The 22,549-nt window shown below is 39.3% G+C and overlaps 1 protein-coding gene across 13 annotated transcripts in view; it reads right to left on the bottom strand.

Annotated features, from left to right (window-relative positions):
• The window catches only part of SIPA1L1 (signal-induced proliferation-associated 1 like 1), a 330,175-nt gene that overhangs the window by 227,277 nt on the left and 80,349 nt on the right, over window positions 1-22,549 (bottom strand). The window contains exon 1 of one of the 13 annotated variants that reach the window (XM_014539294.1): window positions 318-338. The exons of 11 other annotated variants lie outside the window; for them this stretch is intronic. The gene's annotated coding sequence lies outside the window, so the exon portion shown is untranslated. Of the gene's footprint in view, window positions 1-317; window positions 339-22,549 lie in introns of those variants that run through there. One more of the 13 variants, XM_014539296.1, reaches the window with a different exon arrangement.

Below are 22,549 nucleotides of genomic sequence, written 5' to 3'. Positions count from 1 at the left end.
GGGGAGAGGTCAATGGGGGAAAAAGGAGACTCATGTAATACTTTAAACAATAAAGAATTTAAATTAAAAAAAAGAAACCAAGCGAATTTTAAAGTTTAAACAAGCAATACAGGGAACAGAAATAAACCTTTGTCCTTCCTCTTTCCTGGTCCAAAGATTTTAGGAAAAGGAATGAGAGAGGGAAAAATTTAAAAATCACTTAGGATTTTTTTATCAGCAATCATTCACTTGGTCAAACAATGGTAGACATGCAATCATGGCTACAGATAAACAGTTCCTGTGTAAAGTTACAAAACTACACACTCAGTCCCTCTTACCTGTAAGCCAATACTACAATGATTTTCTAAGTCAGGTTGCCAGTAACCCGAACAAGTACCTGTTCATGATAAAAATATGAACTCAGTAAGAAGACACAATCTTCTATTTCATTCAGTCCTCCATTTGTGCATTTACTCATGAAGGATCTATCAAGTTCTCACTCTGTGCTTGGTTCTGTTAAATATTAACATGGTAACAAGGGCAACTCCTGCAGAGAGAAGAGCATCTATAAAGAGTATGAAGAAGGAATAGCATAGGATTCCTGTCTCACACAGCACAGGCTCTTCAGAACCTCCAGAGCAAAGGACCAGATAAAGCGAGTGATGGGGTGACATTTACCAAACAAGGCCAGCAATTTGATCATTAAAGGACTCTTAGTTTTATGTCATGAGCCAAGAGAATTTAATATTAAAAGCTAGAAACCGGACTCCAGGATTACAATTCTCCCACAAATATTTCATAGAACTATTAGACTTAGACTGAAGTCTCAAATTTACTTTGCACCTACATTAAATTTACTTGTAATTTTCTTTTTTTGGAAGTTAATGAAATTCTTTTATTAGGTGCATGTCATATTATATATGAAATTGTCTAGTATCAAATAACAAATATTTGGGTAACAAAGAGTTAAAGCTCTTCCATCTATATAAGAATTCAGAGTCTGAGTATTACACATTAATAATTAGAGAAGGATAAACATGGTCTTGATTTGGTCAGGATAAATGTGTTTCTCCTGCCCCAATCATTATGTCAATGGTGGCCTTATTCTAGAACCTCCCAAACTGGTTTTGAACATTCCCAGTCATCATTCCTAAAAATGAAATATTATCTGCTATGTACATGAGCTCTTGAGAGCTTTCATAGCTTGTAATTAAATAGGCATAAAAGGTGAATAGCACTTTCAACTCAAGTGGAATACTGGTTTGTTTTATCAAGCATTTGCAAAAGTACTTGTAATTTTCTCTTCTACAGTGAGATTCTTTTCAAGGTTCCTCTGAATAAAACCAGGGCATGATGACTCACACTTGACATACTGGTCTAGAGAAAATTATTGCACTAAAGCCAGAGAGTTTTTCCTTTTTCTTAAGTTGAATTCTTTGACCAACATCTTAATCAGTCACAAGTTAAAGCAGATGGTAACCTAAAATATTTCTTGGTTTCAAACACAGAATAGAAATCACATTAAACTGGGTCATCAAGCAGCAAAATTTGGCTGCATGACAAGTTGTATCTACTGGTGATGCCCCACTTAAATGATGCAGAAGAATACATTCTGGGTCTGGTGATGAAGAACTTGATGCACAACACATCTTCAATGCCAGAGGAAGATAACAGTCTCCACTAAAACTGAAATAAAGTTGAATTAGCACAACATTGAATAACAGTAGATTTTCCTAGGATCAAAGTACTAATACTCCCTAGTCATCAGGAAAATGCAATCTAAACAACGGGTACCACTCCATACCCACTAGACTTAAACCCTAAGAGTCAGTGTTGACTCTTGTCTACTAACGCGGAACAAACACACATCCAACCTCAGTAACCCCATTCCTAGGCAGATACACAACAGAAATGTACACATATGTGCCCCAATACAGGAATGTTTATAACATTAGCTATAAAGGCCCAAAACTGGAAAAACAAACAAACAAACAAGAAACAGATGTTGTGGTAAATAAATTAGACTAGTTACGATTAAATACTACATGGGGGAGGAGGAACCTGTTATACCTACCCCACAAATATTGAGCAAAAGAAGCCAGAACATTATTCCATTTTTATAAAGTTCAACATCAGACAAAACTAATCCAAGGTGACATCAGCCAGGACACTGGTTACTTCAATTAACCATGGAGGTGGCTGGAGGTAGTGAAATAGGAGAGGACATGTAGGAACTTCTGGATCGTTGGTAATATTTTAATTTTGAATTTATGCATGTGTGTTGAGTCTGCAAAAATCTATCAAAGGTGAAAACTTAGGATCTGTGTGCTTTTCTATGTGCATGTTACACTTTTTTGTTGTTATTGTAAATCCTCACCTGAGGACATTTTTTTCCCATTGATTTTTTTAGAGTGGAAGGGAGGGAGTGAGATAGAGAGAGAAATATGATGTGAGAGAGACACATCAATTGGTTGCTTCCCATTCGCACCCCGACCCGGCTAGGGATCAAGACTGCAACCGAGGTACGTGCCCTTGACCAAAATCGAACCCACGACCCCTCAGTCCATGAGCCAACACTCTAACCACTGAGCCAAACCAGCAAGGGCACACTTTTTTTATAAGAGAAAATATCAAGGTATTTATGAGTGCCTATATCTATATTTTTTATGTAAGGATGAAAATACATAACTATATTTGAAAGAGTAGAGTGCTTTTTCTTAATAAAATTGGCTTTGTATACAATTCCTAACAAGCATTTTTCTCTTATTATGACTATTTTTCCCTCTCTCAAATATTTTAGAATGAAAAGTTTTATGACTGCAAGGTTGAAGGCAGTATTGGATAGTCATAAGTTGCTGCACAATTTTTTTCAAATATTTATTACCTTCAAGAACAATGCACCTAGAACAGCATGAGACAGACATATCTATGCATGTCTCTATTTCATTAAGATACATTCCTTGGGCCAAAAGACTCACTGGAATGTGTGCAATAAAACTCTAGAACGCTTTCATCAACACTGTTTTAAAAAACTTAGTATTCTGCCCGGGCTGGTTTGGTTCAGTGGACAGAGCGTTGGCCTGAGGACCAATGGGTCCCGGGTTTGGTTCCAGTCACAGGCACATACCTCGGTTGCAGGCTCCTCCCCAGCCCAGACCTGGGTCAGGGCTCGTGCAGGAGGCAACCAACTGATGTGTTTGTCTCACACTGATGTTTCTCTCGGTCTTTCCCTCTCTCTTCCACTCTCTTTAAAAGTTAATGGAAAAATATTCTCAGATGCGGATTAAAAAAATAAATATTAGTATTCATTTGTTAGATGAACACCTAACTACATGGAAAACTTGGCTACCCGGAATCAATAATTTCTCTGGAGTTTTGCTTTATTAATAGATTCATCTTCCTACAAAGATTTTAGAGTATTTTACATAAATGTTACAATCTTAGAGAAAACACTCTCTAGCTATAAATGGACACCCTGAGAAATAAATCAATGACATCAGTGCAGGAATCATTAAAAAACCAATAAAGTCCCCCCAAAATATGACAGAATATTAAACCAAACAAAAAGTTGTATATATGCATTTTTATATTACATGTGTACAAAAATTACATAAGGACATTTTACAAAAATGCTAAATGCATCTCTGGGTTAGGAGTTGGGTAATTTTTACCTTAAGTTTTATTGTTTGTATTATTTTTTTAAAATACATTTTATTGATTTTTTACAGAGAGGAAGGGAGAAGGATAGAGAGTTAGAAACATCGATGAGCGAGAAACATCGATCAGCTGCCTCCTGCACACCCACTACTGGGGATGTGCCCACAACCAAGGTACATGCCCTTGACCGGAATCGAACCTGGGACCCTTCAAGTCTGCAGGCCGATGCTCTATCCACTGAGCCAAACTGGTTAGGGCAATCGTTTGTATTATTTACAGTAAACATATACCAACCATTTTTAAATCCTGTTAAAAAAATAAGATAATAGCCATGGCCAGGTGGTTCATTTGGTTGGAGTGTCGTCCCATACACCAAAAGGCTGCTGGTTCTATCCCAGTTAGGACACATACCTGGGTTGCAGGTTTGATTCCCTGGTCAGGGTGTGTACAGGAGGCAACCAATCAATGTTTCTCTCTCACACAGATCTTTCTCTTTCTCCCCCTCTCTCTAAAATCAATAAAAACATATCCTTGGGTAAGAATTAAAAAGAAAAAGGTTAATAGATGTCTTCTTCCCTATTCACAAAACAAATTACACTGGTAGGAGAGAATTTTCTCAAGTTTATGGTTTTTCTCCCATGTATTTTCATCAACCTTCTGGTTTCGGCCACAGGGTTTCTGCTAGCAAATACCAACAAGGCACACACAGCAGAACAAATGAGGAAAGAACAGTAGCAGGAAACTGGCACACCCCCACCCCGCAAAAAACCATGCTTAGTTGAGGCAGTTCCCCACCCCACCTCCAAGCCTGAGCCAGTCACATAGGTGGTCATTTTCTGCTAGTAAAAACATTCTTAGTTCCTAAGATTCAATTAAGTACATGTATATTTGATGGTTCTCTATTAAAATTTCCATGACTTCCTGGTGCTATCTAAATCTGGTTGATATCTAAACCAAAAAAAAGGACCTAGAGACTTCTCTGTTGCCAGAAGTGTAGCCTCGGTATAACATTAATTATACCCTGGAAACCCATAAAGGCTATTAATTCAGCTCCCTATGAAAACAGGACTGTTTACCCATTATCTCAATCACCCTTCCCAAGAGAACTGATGTCACTTCATTCGTTCAGAGAGAAAAACAAAAGCCAAGTGAGTTCATTTTCCCAGCCAATCAAGCCATCCACACTAAGCTATAGAATTGAAACCAGAATTAGTATCTAAATATCTGGTTCCCTTTCTTCACGGTAGTGCCTTGCTTATTAAAGAGCCTTAGCAAATCAAAGAAGATCAAAACGCTAGGATCCAAAATGGGAGCAGCCTTTGTGGTGTCCCTTTGGCTTCAATCACCATGAAGGTCACAGTTTTCACTCGATCGGGAATTCTCCTTCCTTGGAAGAAACAGGCTGACTCGAAGAGTAAACATCCCATTGAGAGTAAGAGCCTTATTCCCCCACCCTAACTTCAACAGAGAAGACTATCAGAGTAAACAGGTACACTTGCATTATTGCCATTTGGGGGTGAGGGGTACAACTGGATTTGAAATGCAGGCTATTATAAAGAGTCTCTTAGCTACAGTTCAAGGGAAACAGACCATCCTAATGCAAAAACATTTTCAGCTTTCCCAAAATCCTTTTCAGCCAATTTCAGAACTTTATCTCAACTTGGAAATTCATGTTATACTTGTAGTAAATGTCAGAGGATCCTCGGAATACAGAACTCCAGAGATTAGATTTAGCACGAAGGTTGTTTGAAGCGTGTTCATGCCTCAGAACACAACCAGTCCCATGGGAGGTACCCCAGGGATGGGGGAGTCCAAGAAGGTGGGTGGACAGAGTACTAGCATAGGCCCTTATTGGTTCAATACAGCACCAATCTACTAGTGTACAGACTAAACATGACAACTTGATTTTCCAAGTTGCAGGAGCATAACTGTAACACAGTACCAACAATGAGCTCAATGGCTAATTAAGACGATGATACAGAAGCAGAAATTACAGCTGTGCACATGCAATCATCATCATAACTACTATCCTTTACTGATAGCTTAGTACTGCTTATAATTTACATACTGTATTTTCATTTATGATTCTCAATTACCCTCTGACATGAGTGTTAAAAACTGGGCAAGTTTCTTATCCTCCCTCTCTGGGCCTCGGTCTCTAAAAAGAAGGTAATATCTATTCTTTAGGATTGGGGTGAAGGTCAATGTATGCATAGCATTTAGAAGAGTAACACTGCCTTGGACATGGCAACTGATCAATCAGGCTCAGCTCTTGTTATTATTACAATCACTGCTATCGGAGGTGTTTTTACTACAGGAAAGCCAACCAAGGAAAATAAAGGGAAAGAAGAATGGCAGCTGCCATATAATAGCCAAAGGGCATTAGACAAACTTCTTCAGTTTCCTCATCTGTAAAATGGGATGACACCACCTGCTCCATCCTCCTCCTCATAGGGCTGTCGTGGAGGCCACCAGAAAGCATCGTTAGCCACAAAACACAAAGCTAATGCCGTATACTGTCTTTGACAGAGGACCTCACTAAACTGGGGAAAACAATAAACCTTCATGGTGAGCCCTAAGTCAAATAACTGTGGATATGAAATGAATATTCTAGACAACACTCCCACCAAAAAAAAAAAAAAATCAAAAATATATGCTTTTTAAAAATCCCACTATAGCTAGATAAAATGTAAATAATGGTAAACTCTCCACTACCTAATGACACTAAATCGCATACTTAGAGCCTTTCATTGGCAGGACAATCAGAACTTGGTATTTGACATCCTTTCAGAGGCAACCCCAAAGTGCGGAGAAACCTAACGGAATTGAGGCACCACAGCTCATTTTGGGTGCCATAAGCAAGTACAGTCTAGCAGATCCAAACCCCATTTATTTCAGATACGACCTTTTGAGTAAAGTTATTTTCAAGCTTGATGCTCTATTTTATTATGTCTTAGTTTCCTTCACTGCAGCACTAATGTGAAAGTTAATAGGAGGTAAAGTTTCCACTTCAGGCTTCCACAACTTCAAACACACATACACAAAGCTTCTGGCGCTGTTTTAATCTTGTGGTCAGTGCTGTGAGATCACAGACAGCCAACAGACGACGCCTGTCCTGAGAAATTCTCTGATTAGACGCCAACCCTCTTTAGCCGAAGGATCTACTCAACTCATTAACTAGCAATGTGCTTTCAAATATGGTTTTAATATTTTAATTAAGAAAATACTAATATTAGAAACATAAATGAGGATTTCCTTTTCTTGTCCCTTTCTACTTTCCAAATTAGCTAAAATAAGCATCTATTACCTAGTCAGCAAAAAAATCCTTTAGAATAAACAAAAAGGTATGAAAAACTATTTTATTTTAATTGAAAATTCTGTTGAATCACCTACTATCTATATTACTTATTTTGTTTGGTACAACTACTACAATAACTAAGAGGAAAAATGTACTTTGCAATAGCAATTCAGGTAAGAAATACCTGTCATCCAACTGTTACAGACAACAAAGATTTTTACACTTATCAGAATATTAACACTTAGTAAGAGATAATTGTGCTACCCAATATTAATATCAAATGCATATCTCCACATAGCACATATGCACTGAAACAGCTAACCAGCAGTAGTACAACCAATCAGCAACTGTCCAGACTTTCTCTCCATTCATGGCTAAGAACAGAGATTCTGCCAGACTAAAATCAGATTTTGTTTTTAAAGAAAATCCCCAGAAACCATGATCAGTGTAGGTGTACAGGATTCAGCTTTAGCTCTAGCTGCTAACTTTTCTCATCTCAAGACAAGAAATAGGGGAAAACTATTTATCTCCCTTAATATGTGGGGTAGACACATCAATAAGTATTTTCTCCAAATGGGGGGACACTATACCTTGACTCTTATCCTCGACTCTTATCAGGGCCTCAGACAACTGAGAATCCTCAGCACATCAGGGAATAAGGAGGTCACACTTTTTGAAGAACAGAGTTTCTCCAATTTACCTTCTCTCCCCCTGTTCACACATCCGAAGTCAAAATGCCTAGTTATGTTTTCAGCTTGCTAAGTGGATTTTCTTTCTAATCTTGGATAGGTCATAGGAAGCAATTAGATTGCATGTCGACTTCCACTAATTGCAATTATTTCACACAAAAAAGTTTTCTCTCCCCAAATAGAATGTAAGCCCCATTTTAAAGTTCATTATCACAAATATTTTATACTTAAACTTGGCATCCGCCAGCTTTTGCTCAGCCTTTTAAATGTGAGTACCAATTGCTCCTGGGGTGAAGGTTCCCCCCAACACATACACATTTAGGAACTGGCTCTTATGGGCACAGAATGGGTGCCAGAAGCAAGCTCCCCACTCCAGACTTTATTGGGAAGGATCACATAATCAACTTCTTTAAAATCTCCCAAAGCTACAAGTGTTACTCCCAATTACTTCATATGCTATAAAAACTACAACTGGACAGCATGTAGGGGTAAAGTCTAAAGAGTCCAACCAAGTTGTTCTCTCTGTGCAAACAAAGGAGTGAGCAGCACGCACCTCCTGGGCCTGGCTGCACAGTGCCTACTGTCAACACCATTCTCCAGGAACCAAAGGAAAAGAGGTCAGTCTTGTTTCTCACAGTCCTGCTCAGTACACAAACTATTTGCAAAAAAATAAATCATATCTCCTTATCTTTCAGGCTGAGCAAAAGAAATACAACCAGGGAACTACAGATGGGAAATGGTCTCAGGCATTCAAATTTGATGCACATTCATTCCCTGTTCTAAGAACCACGAATCAGCAAAGTCCGGGAATTTTTTCAACTTCTGTCTTCTGAAGTTCCTCTGATTTCAGAACATTCTCCTATAACCCCCAGAAAAAATACAGCATGGTATACTTCTATTTTTTTCACAATGAATGCTTATTTGATTGAGATTTTATACTGGTCTCATGGAAGTAAATACAGTCATTCTTTGTGTCCCAGAGGACTGGGAAGGGCTGTAGCACCACACTATTTGTAAAGGCTCTGGACACCTAAGAGGTGGTCAAGGATATTACTTTCAGGGACATGAATTCCCTGGCTCTTTCCCTAACACACCTGCTAATAAACACACACAAGAAACTAGAGCCCCAGAGTATCTAAACACACACCAAAAAGGAATGTTCTCATACCACTGGCATCTAACCTTTAAAAATGTCATGTTCTAGCCCGGCTGGTGTGGCCCAATGGTTTAGCATTGACCTATGAACCAGGAGGTCACAGTTCAATCCCGGTTAGTGCACATGTCCGGGTTGTGGGCTTGATCCCCAGTGTGGGGCATGCAGGAAGCATCTATGATCATTGATGTTTCTAACTCTCTCTCTCCCTCTCTCTTCCTCTCTGACTTTTGAGACTTTAAATATATATATATATCATGTTCTAGCTCTAGCCAGTTTGCTCAATAGTTAGAGCATCAGCCCTCGGACTGAAAGGTTGTGGGTTCAGTTCCAGTCAAGAGAACATACCTTGGTTGTGGTCTCAATGCCGGAGGCAACACATTTATGTGTCTCTCTCACATCAATGTTTTCTCTCTCTGTGTTTCTTCCCCTCCCTTTCACTTTCTCTAAAAATCAATGGAAAATAATATCCTTGGGTGAGTATTAACAAAAAAACAAACAAAAATGTCATGCTCTATTTTGTTTTAATGACTATAATAGAATAGCTTGGACAGAAACTGATGATCAAAGAAAAATGTGTCCAAGCCTGTCTGGATTTCACATGTTATTTATCCCCTGCGGGGGAGGGGGGTGTCTAGTGGCTTCTCCTGCCCACCTATGCAGGCGCCAAGGGATAGACTCCACAGAGCTCATACAGAGGGGGTCCCTAGGCAAGTGCTTTTCAACACCAGGAAGATTGGCTTCCTTTCTCTCCAAGGAAAGGGCTGTTCTAACTGCAGCTACAGAGATATGGATATGCCACAATATTATTATGAATTCAGTTTGGTCTCAACAGTCTAAATTCTACACAGTAGAAATTATTCTACTTAACAGACTTTAGCACAGCAAGACTGTAAACATCAAGAAAAATCCCTTAGTCATGACAGAGTGTGTCAAGAAGGGCTCCTGCAAGCGTATTAGTTGGTTTCCCAAGGGTGCTGTTGTGTAAATCATCTTGAGTACATTAAATATCGGTAACATGTGCTTCAATTTGATAAGTGGCTTCCATCTGAAACCAACTTCCATTTTCACTCATTCAAATCTCACTAGAAGGATTACAAGGAACTACAACAAGTATAAAAAGGTAAAATTCTTTATCAATGATTACATATGACCAGTTGTCAACATTGACATATTGATTGGCCTAAAAGATTATTTCCTTATAAAAAACATTAAAAACAATAGACAGTGTCTAGAATTCCACCAAGGTCTTATATACAGTGCATCAATTACCGCCTTCACACTAGAAATAGTACTGCAAAATAGGACTATAAAATCCTATCTAATAAAAGAGTAATATGCAAATTAAATGTCACTTCGCAATAAAGATGGCAGCACCCACAGCCAGTAAGGAGGGAATATGCAAACTGACGCGACAAGGCGAGAGGCGAGAGGCGGAAGGCGGCTCCAGGCCGGAGCGAAGGCAGTGCTGGCAGCCAGGGGAAGGAAGGCCTATTCTTGCACGAATCTTTATGCATCGGGCCTCAAGTGAAATTATAAAAGGCTAAATATTTTCAGAGATGAATGAAACTATGGAATTTCTTATAGTATAAAAATAAAATCTCAGGCCCTAACTGGTTTGGCTCAGTGGATAGAACATTGGCCTGCGGACTGAAGGGTCCCAGGTTAGATTCCGGTCAAGGGCATGTACCTTAGTTATGGGCACATCCCCAGTAGGAGGTGTGCAGGAGGCAGCTGATCGATGTTTCTCTCCCATCGACGTTTCTAACTCTCTCTCTCTCCCTTCCTCTCTGTAAAAAATCAATGATAAATAAATAAATAAAGCCTCAGGACTTTTTAACTCAAGATCTATAAGCATAAAATTTCTCTCTCCACCTACTACTGTATACTGGCTCCCAGATGTGTAGTGTCCAGAAACTTCCAAAGGATATTCCAATAATCGCCTCACATGCAATATGTCATACTATGATGCTACATTATATTGAAGAAAACATAAGGATCTATTAAGGTGACCCAATCTTTAAATAATCACCCTTTCCCATATTTTTATATCACTTTATCAGAAAAACAAATCATATTTAATATTAAGATATTAACTTTTTATTAAATGTCAAAAAAACATTTTTTTCATTATTAACTACTAGAATTACAAAAATAAATTCCAAGTTGCTGGGGGCAAAATAAATCTCATTACTGCTCCATGCTTGTGCAAACTTTCTTGCACTTCCTTCTATACTCTGGGCTTTGAATCAAGTAAGTGAAATCTTGGCCAGAAGGGAGATATCTTAATGTGACTCTTTCTAAACAGAATGGAAGAAAATGCAATCCTACATTTTTTAATTAGCCTACAAGATTTTATATTTTTAGTTACTGTTCTATTTGGTTATTGTATCTAAAAAGAATTTTTAAGTGTTATTAACATTTTCAAGCAATATATTAGACAAGCGTTTAAAAATCTTTATCACTAACAAAACCTGTAGAACCAGGAAAAAAGAGACTTAATGAAAAACTTCACCAGTTTTTCCATCAACTGCAATAGCTACTCCATAGCAACAATCACCCAAGATTCATCATAAACATTCATTAAACAGCATTTATTTAGGACTTACTGCATCCCACGCACTGAGTTCAGTCATGAAGAGACAATTATGAACAAGACAAACTTGGTGCCTAATTGTAGGAAACTTTCAGACCGTATCCTTCTGTGCCACCACCTCTAGGCTCAACGAAAATACATGTTTCACAATCAGTCCTAACTAGTTTTGAACAAATTTTCTCCTTACACTGATATTAATAAATAAGAAAAATTTTATTTAAAAGTATAATCTTCAACAACTGTATTTTAAAAAATACTCTACATGTCTCAAGGTTCAACCAGAACCCTTTGGGAACTTCTGGGCACTAATACAAGGAGAGCAGCCACCAGAGGTCTGGCTGGAGCTGACTCCTGCCTGGGGCCAGGGAGGCCAGCCCAGTGGAGGCCATCTAAATGCTTTGGCCGGCCTTATGCCGCATGGGAAAGGCTCCCTGTGCAAGATGTTGGATCTCAAACAGATCCATAAATAACCCATCTGTGGCAGACTTAGTGGCTGTGTATATAAAATAAGTCACAGAAGTACCACTATTCAAATAGATTTATGAGAATACCATGTTTCCAGTCCTTCACAGCCATGAACTCACCAAGCTGACAAAATCCTGTGAAAGTTTATACACTCAGAATTACAGCCATAAAACAATTAGGTTTCACGATCTTTCCTGGACAGTAAACCTTACTTGCCCCCCCCCACCCCCAAGGAATCTTAACTTTCCTTAGCCCTATCGTTTAAGGAATTTAGGAATAATTTTAATTTCATTCAAAGATATAGCTAAAGATAAAATTCAAATTCATTATGAAAAATAAATCACATCCACCACCTTTACCTGCCCCCAAAGGATCAATGGCTTCTCAACACTATGAAAAAGGGTCTGAATCCTTTCACTAGGTATTCCAAGTCCTCGATGAGTCAGTTTCAATCCAATTTTCAACTGGTTTCTCTCTATACCCTTCCACGGAAGCCATCACTCCAGGCACAATGAACTATTATTCTCTCTTACCTGAGCACATTCTTCACTTTCCTTCTTACTGTCCCTTTTCACATCGATTCAACTGCAATAAGAGCCCACTGACACGTGTCTATAATTCTAAATTACATCCACACCACTATGCCTAATGGAAGAGCTGCCTCATGGAGCCTCTCTGTTACTGCCTCCTCTGCTGAATGTCCACAAGGTGGGCTCTCTATGGGGAAAGAGCATGTGCTTTAGAAACAAAGGTCATGCAAAGCTCAGCTCTGCCATGTGTCAGTTAGGCCTTGAGCACAGTACTTGCCTTGCTAACCTCAATCTGAACAACACAGGAGCCGTAATAACTACTCTGCAAGTTTTAAAGGCTTCTGAACGACATTTGCTGCCATAGGTTTAAATCTCAATTCTAACAACTGTAGATGGTCTGACCTTGGACTTACCTTGGACAAGAAACAAACACCAAGGGCCTCAGCTTTCTCACTGGTCAACAGGGAGGAGCTGCATCCATTTCACAGCAGAATAACAAAGATAAAGGATCAGTGCAGAACTCTCACTCCCATACTGGGCCCCTCTACCCTCTGCCCATCCTCAGGATTAGCGACCTTCCTCTCTGTCATGACATGACCTCTTTTCTCCATCAGACTCTCCCCCTCTGATGGCATGTCTACAGCCCAAGCCTAGACTGCCTGGCAGACCACAGGACTTAAGATGAATAAATACACTAGAAATGGCAGACCGCAGGCCCTAAGATGAATAAATACACTAGAAACAAGTATTTTTAGGTTTCAAGTGCTGCATAGATATAAATCAAAGCACACAAATAAAAATCAGAACACTGAGATTCTGGGGCTGCGAAACAAAGGAAAACACCTGTTGAAATGTCCCTTAACCTTTAAGACTCAATTCAGATAATAGTAGCTGTGACTTATGGACGTGCTAGAGGTGGGGCACAGCCCCAGACGCTCGCCTGCTACCTCCTTTACTTCTGTGGTTTCCCCAGGGAAGGTCACTTAACTGTGGACCACCACCACCACACTTCACCAATTCACCTCTCATACAACTCACCACACCCTCCCCTGTACTTTGGCTTCCATCAGAAGCTCCAGGAGGGCAAGGCCTGTGGTGAGGGCCGTTCTTTCCAGTCCCTCCTCCTCACCACAGAACAGGAATTAAATGAATTAAAAAGGGGTGGTGAAATTTTAGAAGTAAATTACCCAAATCACGAGGTAACTCAACATTACACAGTTGCTCTGTCAAGTGACTCAGCACCTCTAAGACCCCCAAAGTCAGGTTTGAACAGATCTAGACAGCTGTCTTAGATCCAGGGAAGGAACTCACCAAAAGCTCTCAAAAATCAAAAGTTTTCCATGAATAAGGTTTTCATTAGTGGTAAAAGAATCAGAAACAACAGAGAACAGTGAACTGAAACCAAAAATGTCAGGAGGGAAATTTCTGTCCTGTCGAACTTTAGAATGTCCACGATATTTAATCTTCTCCTCTCCTCGAGACAAATACTTTTCTTAGAAAAATAAATCAATGCTTCACATTCCATATCCATGAGTAGTTATAAAAACAACTAGCATATACTATGGTAGGACTTTTTTAAGTCCTTGATTAATCAAATTAATGAAGGTTGACTTATAAAATATATTTTGAACACTCGCTTTTTCCAATGTGGAGGTCACCTCATTAAAACATCTGGTTTCTATCTCCACCATTTCAGAATCAGCAAACCTCTAACAAAAGCTGAATGCCGCCCTGCCTTTTTAAAAATGTAGTTTGAGAGAGAGATAGAAACATAAAGGATAAGAGAAGAATCATTACCCACTGCCTCCTGCACACTCCTCACCCAGGATCGAGCCTGCAAACCAGGCATGTGCCCTGACCGGGAATCGAACCATGACTTCCTGGTTCCTAAGTCCATGCTCAGCCACTGAGCCACACCAGCGGGGCCGCTCCCCACTTTTATGTGAGGGGTGGCAGCAGTGAAGAAGAGGTAAAGGTTGTGATTCTGGAATTAAATATTTGGGTTCCCCTCTCCTTGTCTGTAGTAGTAAAAGAACCAGAAGCTTGGATTTAATTCTGAGTTCAGCAAAGCCTGAGGAGCCAATTGCTGAAACAGAAATTGATGGGCAAGCTAGCCATCCCTTGTGTTATCCTCTTCTCTGTGATGTCTGCCCAGAGAGGACTGCCCCACCTCTCCTTGGGACACCAGAAGTGAGCTATTAGAAATGCTCTCACGAAGCTAAAATCAAGTGAGTTAATCAAGTGAAAGAACAGTAAGCAGGGAAGCCAGAGGCAGGGGGGAAAAATCTCTGCTCTCCTATGATTTCTGAATCAATTCCAAGAACTTTCCTTCTCCCACTGCCAGCAGCACCCATCAATTCCCATAGTAACCAGCCCACGGATTTCCAACTGGTCCAAAAGGGAGGCATGCATGCTGCAGAGAGAAGCACATGAGAGCATGACCCAAACCCCAGGCAGCAATCCAACTGCCGCTTGGTTGTTTAGACATTCCAATTCAACCTCCCTGATTCCCTTAATCCCCAGGTTACCAAGTGGTTCTGTTCTCTCCTCCCTCCCTTCAACCTAATGTCGAGAAAATGAAGGAGGCGATTTCCTAGGACTCTGCACAATACCATTTTCTGTTTTCTGATGCAATCTTGGTTCAAGGCTATAGATGTGAAAGTAACCACACTTCCACCCACCCCCAACTACCACGGTGTACAAAAATGTTTGTTTAATGAAGGAATCCTCTGGTATAGAAATAAAGATTTCAAAGATATGGGGTATAGATTTGAGATCCTAGATAGGAATGAAGAGGCTATACTCCCAAAACGAATGAAGAGAAGATAAAAGGGCTACAGTGGGTGGAGTTCATCTTATCTTTGTGAAGAATAGGATTCATTACGATGACTGAGCAGGAGTGAGAACAGGAGGAGGAGGACCACAGGGGATTAGAGTATTTCTGTGCCCGACACACACAAGGACACTGCAGTCAGGAACACTGGCTCCTGATGATTTTCAGCAGGGAAGGAGGAATGATCAGAACTGGGGGAAGATGTGGGTGATGGCTTAATACGTTTGAAAAGAAAGAAAATATTTAGCTGATTCTAGCATGTTTACTACGCTGAAGAGGTTGTTGGTTTGTTTGTTTGTTTGTTTTTTGTGGGGTTTTGTTTTTAACAGATAAATTAATTTATTCTTCCATAATGAAAAACCCATAAATGAAAAATCCAACAGTGGTATTTAGGCTTCAGAAAACAATGTGATCAGACACATTTTTCTGTTGATGTTGGTTTGTTTTTTAAACTAAAAGGGTAAGGTGGAGACTCAAATTAAAAGTGCTCAGGCTATGACCCAGTTCTACACGATTTTACATCTTCAACAGTATTTAATGGCCAAAAGGAAAGGGTGGCCGTAGGTGCTGTAAAAAGCAGCACTGTACTTGCCATTGACATGGAGCCTAAGCCTCACTGAAGAGATGCACATGTTTTCCTTAAGGTAGATGCTGAGTAACGCAACTGCGGGGTTATGGAGTATGCATGCATACAGCTTAGTTTTGTTTTTCTTTTCTTTATTATTTTTTTATTTTTTAAAACATGTTCTTATTTATTTTAGAGAGAAAGGGAGCGGGAGAAAGAGGAATATCAATGATGAGAAAGAATCATCAATCGGCTCCTCCTGCACACCCCCCTACTGGGGATCGAGCCAGCAACCCAGGCATGTGGGAATCAAATCATGACTTCCTGGTTCATAGGTCAATGCTCAACCACTGAGCAACACCAGCCGGGCTCTTTTGTTTTTTTTATTGTTGACACTATTACAGTGTCCCTCATCCCCTTCCCTTTGCCCACCTACAGCCAGCCCCCCGTAACCTCCTCTCCTGGGTTTCACCACACTGTTGGTGCTCCCAAATTACTTTCCAGCAAGGACCCCACAACAGTCTGAATGAGTTTTTGTTTTTGTTTTTTAAATGAGATTTTAAACATTCATCTACTGTATTCATAGTACTGTGCTAATTACAGAACATGAAGTAATAAAATAAAGACTCTAAAACTTGACTCAGCATCACCAGACGTATAGGGAAAATGGAAGGAAATATATGAAAACAGTAAAGTTTATTGTGCTTGGAATATAAGATTATATGTAACTGCAGTTTATATTATCAGTAATCAATCTTTCTAACATAAACTTTTTAAAAAGCAGAATACAAGAAATATTTGAGTTATGCCAAACAAATTCCTAGAGGATTCATGCTTTAAAAACAAAACAAAACAAAACAAAAAAAACAACCTAAAGTAATATGTAAGTTTATCACACTCCCAGTAAGATTAACAGGATATTCTTTTGGAAATTCAGAATCTAAGTCTAAAGTTCATAAGGGAAAATAAATGAGCAAGAATAACAAGAGGAATTATGAAAAGGAAGCCTAATAAAGGAGAAGAGCCTTAATACATGGCAGGTGGTAAACTGTGTTACAAATATATACTAATTTTTAAAGTGTGAAATAGTTCATGAATAGACCAAAAAATAAAAGGATGAACTAAAAATTCTAAAAATACTTTGGAGATAAAGGGATGAAGGATAAACTGGGACACTTAAAATCAGTGCAGAAAAGATAAATTACTTCATAAATGGTATAGGCACAACTATGCAGCCACATGGAAAAGAGAAGAGGATACCGACTCACACCAAAACACTCCCAAATTGGTCAAAAATTAAGAATAAGAAACCACAAAAGTATTAAAGAAAGCAGGAGACATTTTTATATTCTTGAAGAGCATAAAACCATTCTTCTAAGTAGGAGATAAAATCTAAAACCCATAAAGTAAAATACTCATAAATTTGATTATACAAAAGTAATAAACTTATACATGGCAAAATTTACCATTAATGACAAAATATAAACCAGTGGGAAAAGATCACAAGGTGCTAATCATTTTTTCATTTAAAGGGCTTATCTCCCTAGGTAAATGAGCAAAGGATCACAAGAGTCAGTTCACAGAAAGAAAAACTGCTCTTCAACACACACCAGTATATTGAACCTCACATATGACAAGAGAAATGCACAGGAAAAGAGCAACGAAATTCCCTTTTTCGGGTATGAAACTGGCAAGGACCAAAAGGTTTAATCACACACTATTAGTGAGAAAGAGCGGAAAGGCATACAATGTTAATGGGAGTGTAAATGTGTACATTGTCTATGGAGGGCAGTTTAACCATACTTATCAAAGAAATGAAGATACATATTCTTGGACCCGGAAATTCCTCTACATAAACCAGCACAGTTGCAAGTTCAAGGGCAGCCACTGTAGCATTGTTAATAATATCAAAAGATCGGAAACAACTCCAAGTCCATCATCAAGAAATGGGATAATAAAGTACAATCATAAGCTAGAATGAAAAGGAATGAAAGCATAGTACAGTATTCTAGCATCTGTGTAAAATTAAATTTCAAAAAGCATATATACTAAATGCAATATGATATTTCTGGATTGGGTCCTGGAAAAGTAAAGGGTAACAGCAGAAAAACCAGTGAAATCCAAGTAAACTATGCAGTTTAGTTTCACAATATAACCTTTTGGATTTTACTCTATGGGCATGTATTAGCTATTTAAAACATAAAATTTAATTTTTTTTTAATCCTTACCTGAGGGTATTTTTTTCCCCATTGATATTTAGAGAGAGTAGAAGGGATAAATAGAGACAGACAGAAAGAGAGAAACATCAATGTGAGAGAGACACATCAATTGGGCCAGGGATCATGACTGCAACCAAAGTATGTGCCCTTGACTGAAATCGAACCTGTGACCCTTCAGTCCACAGGCCGATGCTCTAACCACTGAGCAACTGGCTAGGGCATAAACTTTAATTTTTTAAAAACCTAATTACTTTATGATTGAATTTACACCATCCATGGTATCCATATCCTTCTATATATCACTAATGAGAAATATCAAGTATACATGTACTGCTTTAACACTTCTAATATTGCCACTATTGCACCTAAATACACTCCTGCCTCACCTACTAGATTTTAGGTCCTTAAAGGTAGGGGCCTTGTCAACTCATCTCTGTACTCATAGAATCTGGAGACTACAGGGTGGGACAAAAGTAGGTCTCCAGATGTGAGTCCAAGAAACACAGAGTTTATTCTTCTATTATTATTTATTAGTGATTGCATTATTAAACCTACCTTTGCCCCACCCTATATGTCATGAGGTAAGACTTCAACAAATCAGATCCAAAATTATGTCTGGTCTAGTGATCTTTTTTTTGAAATTTTGTATTTCAAATGTCAAACAATTCTTTTCAGGGTTTCCTTCAATCCTGAGTTCACAATGACATAGAAGAGAAAAGCTAGGGGCAGAGAAGGGTGAAGTAATAATTCTCACTGAGGATTTGGTTAGGAAAACAGAGAGAGACATTTCAGATAAACTATCCTCCAACTGAACTTTCTAACCATTTCACTGTGCTGGGAGCTGCAAGGAACATGAAGATAGATGAGATCCTGTCCTTGCAGTAGAAGTTAGGCATAATTAACTTAATGCCAACACTTGTAAAGGCGAAACTATGAAACTGCCTAGGATTTCCAAAAATGTTTTACACAAAGGCGACTAAAATGCTTTTCAAAAAACTATCTATTTTGCAATATAAGATAATAATAAAACTCCAATTTAACGAAGTGTCGGTTTTCTATGTCTTCTCAGGAAAAGAGCTCATGGGCGCCACGCTAAAGAATAGTCAAAGAAAAAATTCTAGCCTTAAACCCCATCAACAACCTAATTTTCTAAGTATTCAAAATACAAAAGATAAACTACTTAGGAAATACTCTGAGGTCCCTGAATAGGTAGAGAAACACTACAGTTTCTCAGAAACGCATCGCTAGTGATATCCCATCTCCACAAATTCAGGGCTTGGAGCTGAGTGTCATAAAGTAACACAACCTTGGGCAAACCTTTGATCTCTGGGAATACCCATTTTTCATCTATAAAATGAACAGATGCCAGCTAAGGCTCCTTCCTGGTCTAAAATGCTATTAGCTCTCTTTTCCTTCACACCCCAAATATAAACTAAGGCCTTGCAGTCCTTTCATACAAACAGACACACCAACACATGCATTTGTCTGTGTGTACTGGGGAAGGAGCTACCTGTAATACTTCCTCCCTATTCCTAGAAGGGCCTAACATACCCCCCCAAAAATATTTGATTACAAATGGGTGCCATATAGAAGCAGTTCTCTATTCAACTCTATGTTGAAATTACATGAAAACGTGCATGCTGTACAGTGAAACAGCTGTTCAATTGTGTATTCATTCATGTTTAGAATTATAAAAGCTTCTAACTTGGTTTTCATCTATCTTTTATGGACGAGTCAGTCCACATGTAACTTCTCCTGAAAGTTATATTGGTATTTTTGTCTTGTCCACCACTTTTCATAGCATAGGAAAAATATGAAAATGGAGCAAGTTGCAGGCGTACTCATCCATGTGCAAAGATATATGGATTATCAATGGGCAGTTTTGTTCCAATTTATTTACAATAATCCTTACCTCTGACCTATTGGCTTGAAAGGTGATTGTGTAAAAAGCAGAACAAAGGCCTGTGAGTAGGAGCTAAGAACATGGTATAGTATTTACTGAGGGTTTAATTATATCTGTCAGTTGACTTCTTTTTCCGAAACACAGAAATAACATTGCACTGTTAGCAAATATGGTTTTCTTGTAAGGAAGTTGTTTTTCCCTAAATAACCAGCATTTCATGGTGTAGGTCCCTTATAAATACTAACGGGGACACAGAAGAGTTTTCTAAGACATGCACAAGTAAGTTCAAATTTTCACAGTGAAAGCTATGGTTGAGTGAATGTGAATATGAAATAATATCCACCTGTAGGATTAGCCTGAGAGGCCTTCCTGAGGAAATGAACTTGAATGTGTTTCAAAGGAGGATAGGGTGGCTGACAGGTGGTGAAGAAAGGGAAATTCCAGGCAAGGAAAAGGTTGTGCGCAAAAGCTGCCTCTGTGGTTTCTCAAGAAGCAGAGTCACAAAGCGATCTGGTGTGTGGCAACGATTACTTCAGTCCTTAGGACAAACTGAAGGAGGATTGAATGTTACTTCACACTCCTAACCTCGGTCTTCTCGTCTGCTGTAGCAGGCTGGACTCAGGTTTCTCTGGTCTATGCAGCTGAGCACTTGCTCCCTAAGAGGCAGCACACTGGCACTCAGCACTCCGGCAACCCTGCGAGGCCTGTGGCTTATCAGCCCCGTTAGATAAATGAAAAGAGCGAGGCTCAGAATTCCGATGAGGCCTCCGGTTACAGGGTTTTAGAAAGTAAAGGAAATATGCATAACTTTTGTAGAGAAAGAAGTAGCATATGAAGACTGACAACTTCAAAAGTCAGAGCTCTTGACCATAATCAATCGAAATCATTTTTACATTCTCCTCTTAAGAGATCAAAAGAACATAGAGCTATATTAGTCTTCCCCGTCATGCCAACCAATCAAAGGAAAGGAAAAGGGTGTATATACCATCTTTACTCTGAAGAATGTCCTTTAAGGAAAACCAAAGGAGGCACTCTGCCTATTCCTGCCGTAGTGGCTCTCATTTAATTATGTATTCCCTCTCCCTGTGGTGTCTGTAATGAGGTGGGTGTTGTGTTGAATGTACAACACATTCTTTAGCCATTAGAACAGAGATTAGCAGCTAACTGAAGAGGCCTTCCAAACCTCAGAAGCAATTAAGACAACCCTCACAGCCAACTTTACCTCCAATGCACAAATTCTCAAGAGAGGTGTTACTTTTATACAAAAGCTCAGTGGACATTATCATAATTTACTTGTAACTATTTAATTGCAGAATTTTCTATGTATAAATTCAAATCTGGTAGCAAAATATAGTCCAAAAAATAAAACCAGTCTTAAAGAAAAATTTTTAAGACTAAGTATTAGAACTTAATGAGGTCTACTTATTTATAAACAAGTTGGTTCTTCAAATTTAGCTCCTCCCCATACCATTTCTTTAGATAAACATGTGGAGTTAAAGAACCTGCCCACTACCGATGGGAGTCCCTGGTAAAACAACTTGGGAGTATCTCTTACACTACCCCCTGAGCCGGCAACTGCCTGGAGAAACATATGGCCGTGTGCACAGAGCCAAAGACAGGGCCTTGTTTGTACTCAGGTTCCATCAAAAACAACCTAGAAGCTAGGAAAATGTTAAAACACACACACACACACACACACACACACACACACACACACACAACAAAAACAACTATACAATATTCCCGACTAGTCTATATAACATTAAGCAGCAGTTTAAAAGGATGAACTAGATTTATATGAACTAACATGGACATATCTCCAAAGCATGTCACTGAATGAAAAGAAAAGTTACTGGTATTCAATACAATACCGATTATGTGAAGTTTGTTTGCTTGTTTTCATCCTACCTGAGGATATGTTTTATTAATTTTAGAAAAAGGAAGAGAGGGAGGGAGAGGAAGAGGGAGAGAGAAATATCAATGTCACAGAGAAACATCGATCGGTTGCCTCCCATACATGCCCCGACCAGGGTCAAACCCGCAACCTAAGTATGTGCCCAGACTGGGAATCAAACCTGCAACCTTGTGGTGTACAGGATGATGCTCCAACCTACTGAGTCACGTGGCCAGGGCTATTATGTGAAGTTTTAAGACACAAAAATACAATACTATCTATAATAATAAAAGGGTAATATGCTAATTAGACCAGATGTCCTTCTGGATGAAGCTGGGGCCAGAGCAAAGGCCTGGGTCCCAGGTGCCTGCCAGTGGTCAGAGGGAAACCCGGGTCCCAGATGCCAGAGGGAAGCCAGTGCCAGCAGCCAGGGGAAGAAGGCCTACTCTTGCACAAATTTTTGTGCATCAGGCCTCTAGTTATATTATAGAACAGCCAATCAACAAAGTGTTTGCCTCTGGAGAGCTACCAGAGAAACCAGGAAGGGGTTAGGGAGCGAGGAATAAACCTTATAGACTAATTTATTAATTCTACTAGAGGCCCGGTGCACAAAAATTTGTGCACTCGGGGGGTTCTCTCAGCCTGGCCTGTGCCCTCTCGCAGTCTGGGAACCCTTGGGGGATGACCACCTGCTGGTTTAGGCCCGCTCCCTGGGGAACTGGGCCTAAGCTGGCAGTCAGACATCACTCTGGCAGCCCAGCAGCCCTC

This window comes from Myotis brandtii, unplaced genomic scaffold (assembly GCF_000412655.1).
Source record: "Myotis brandtii unplaced genomic scaffold, ASM41265v1 scaffold213, whole genome shotgun sequence".
Taxonomy (NCBI): domain Eukaryota; kingdom Metazoa; phylum Chordata; class Mammalia; order Chiroptera; family Vespertilionidae; genus Myotis; species Myotis brandtii.
Note: the sequence above shows the minus strand (reverse complement) of the source record. Positions and strands in the feature narration are given on the sequence as shown.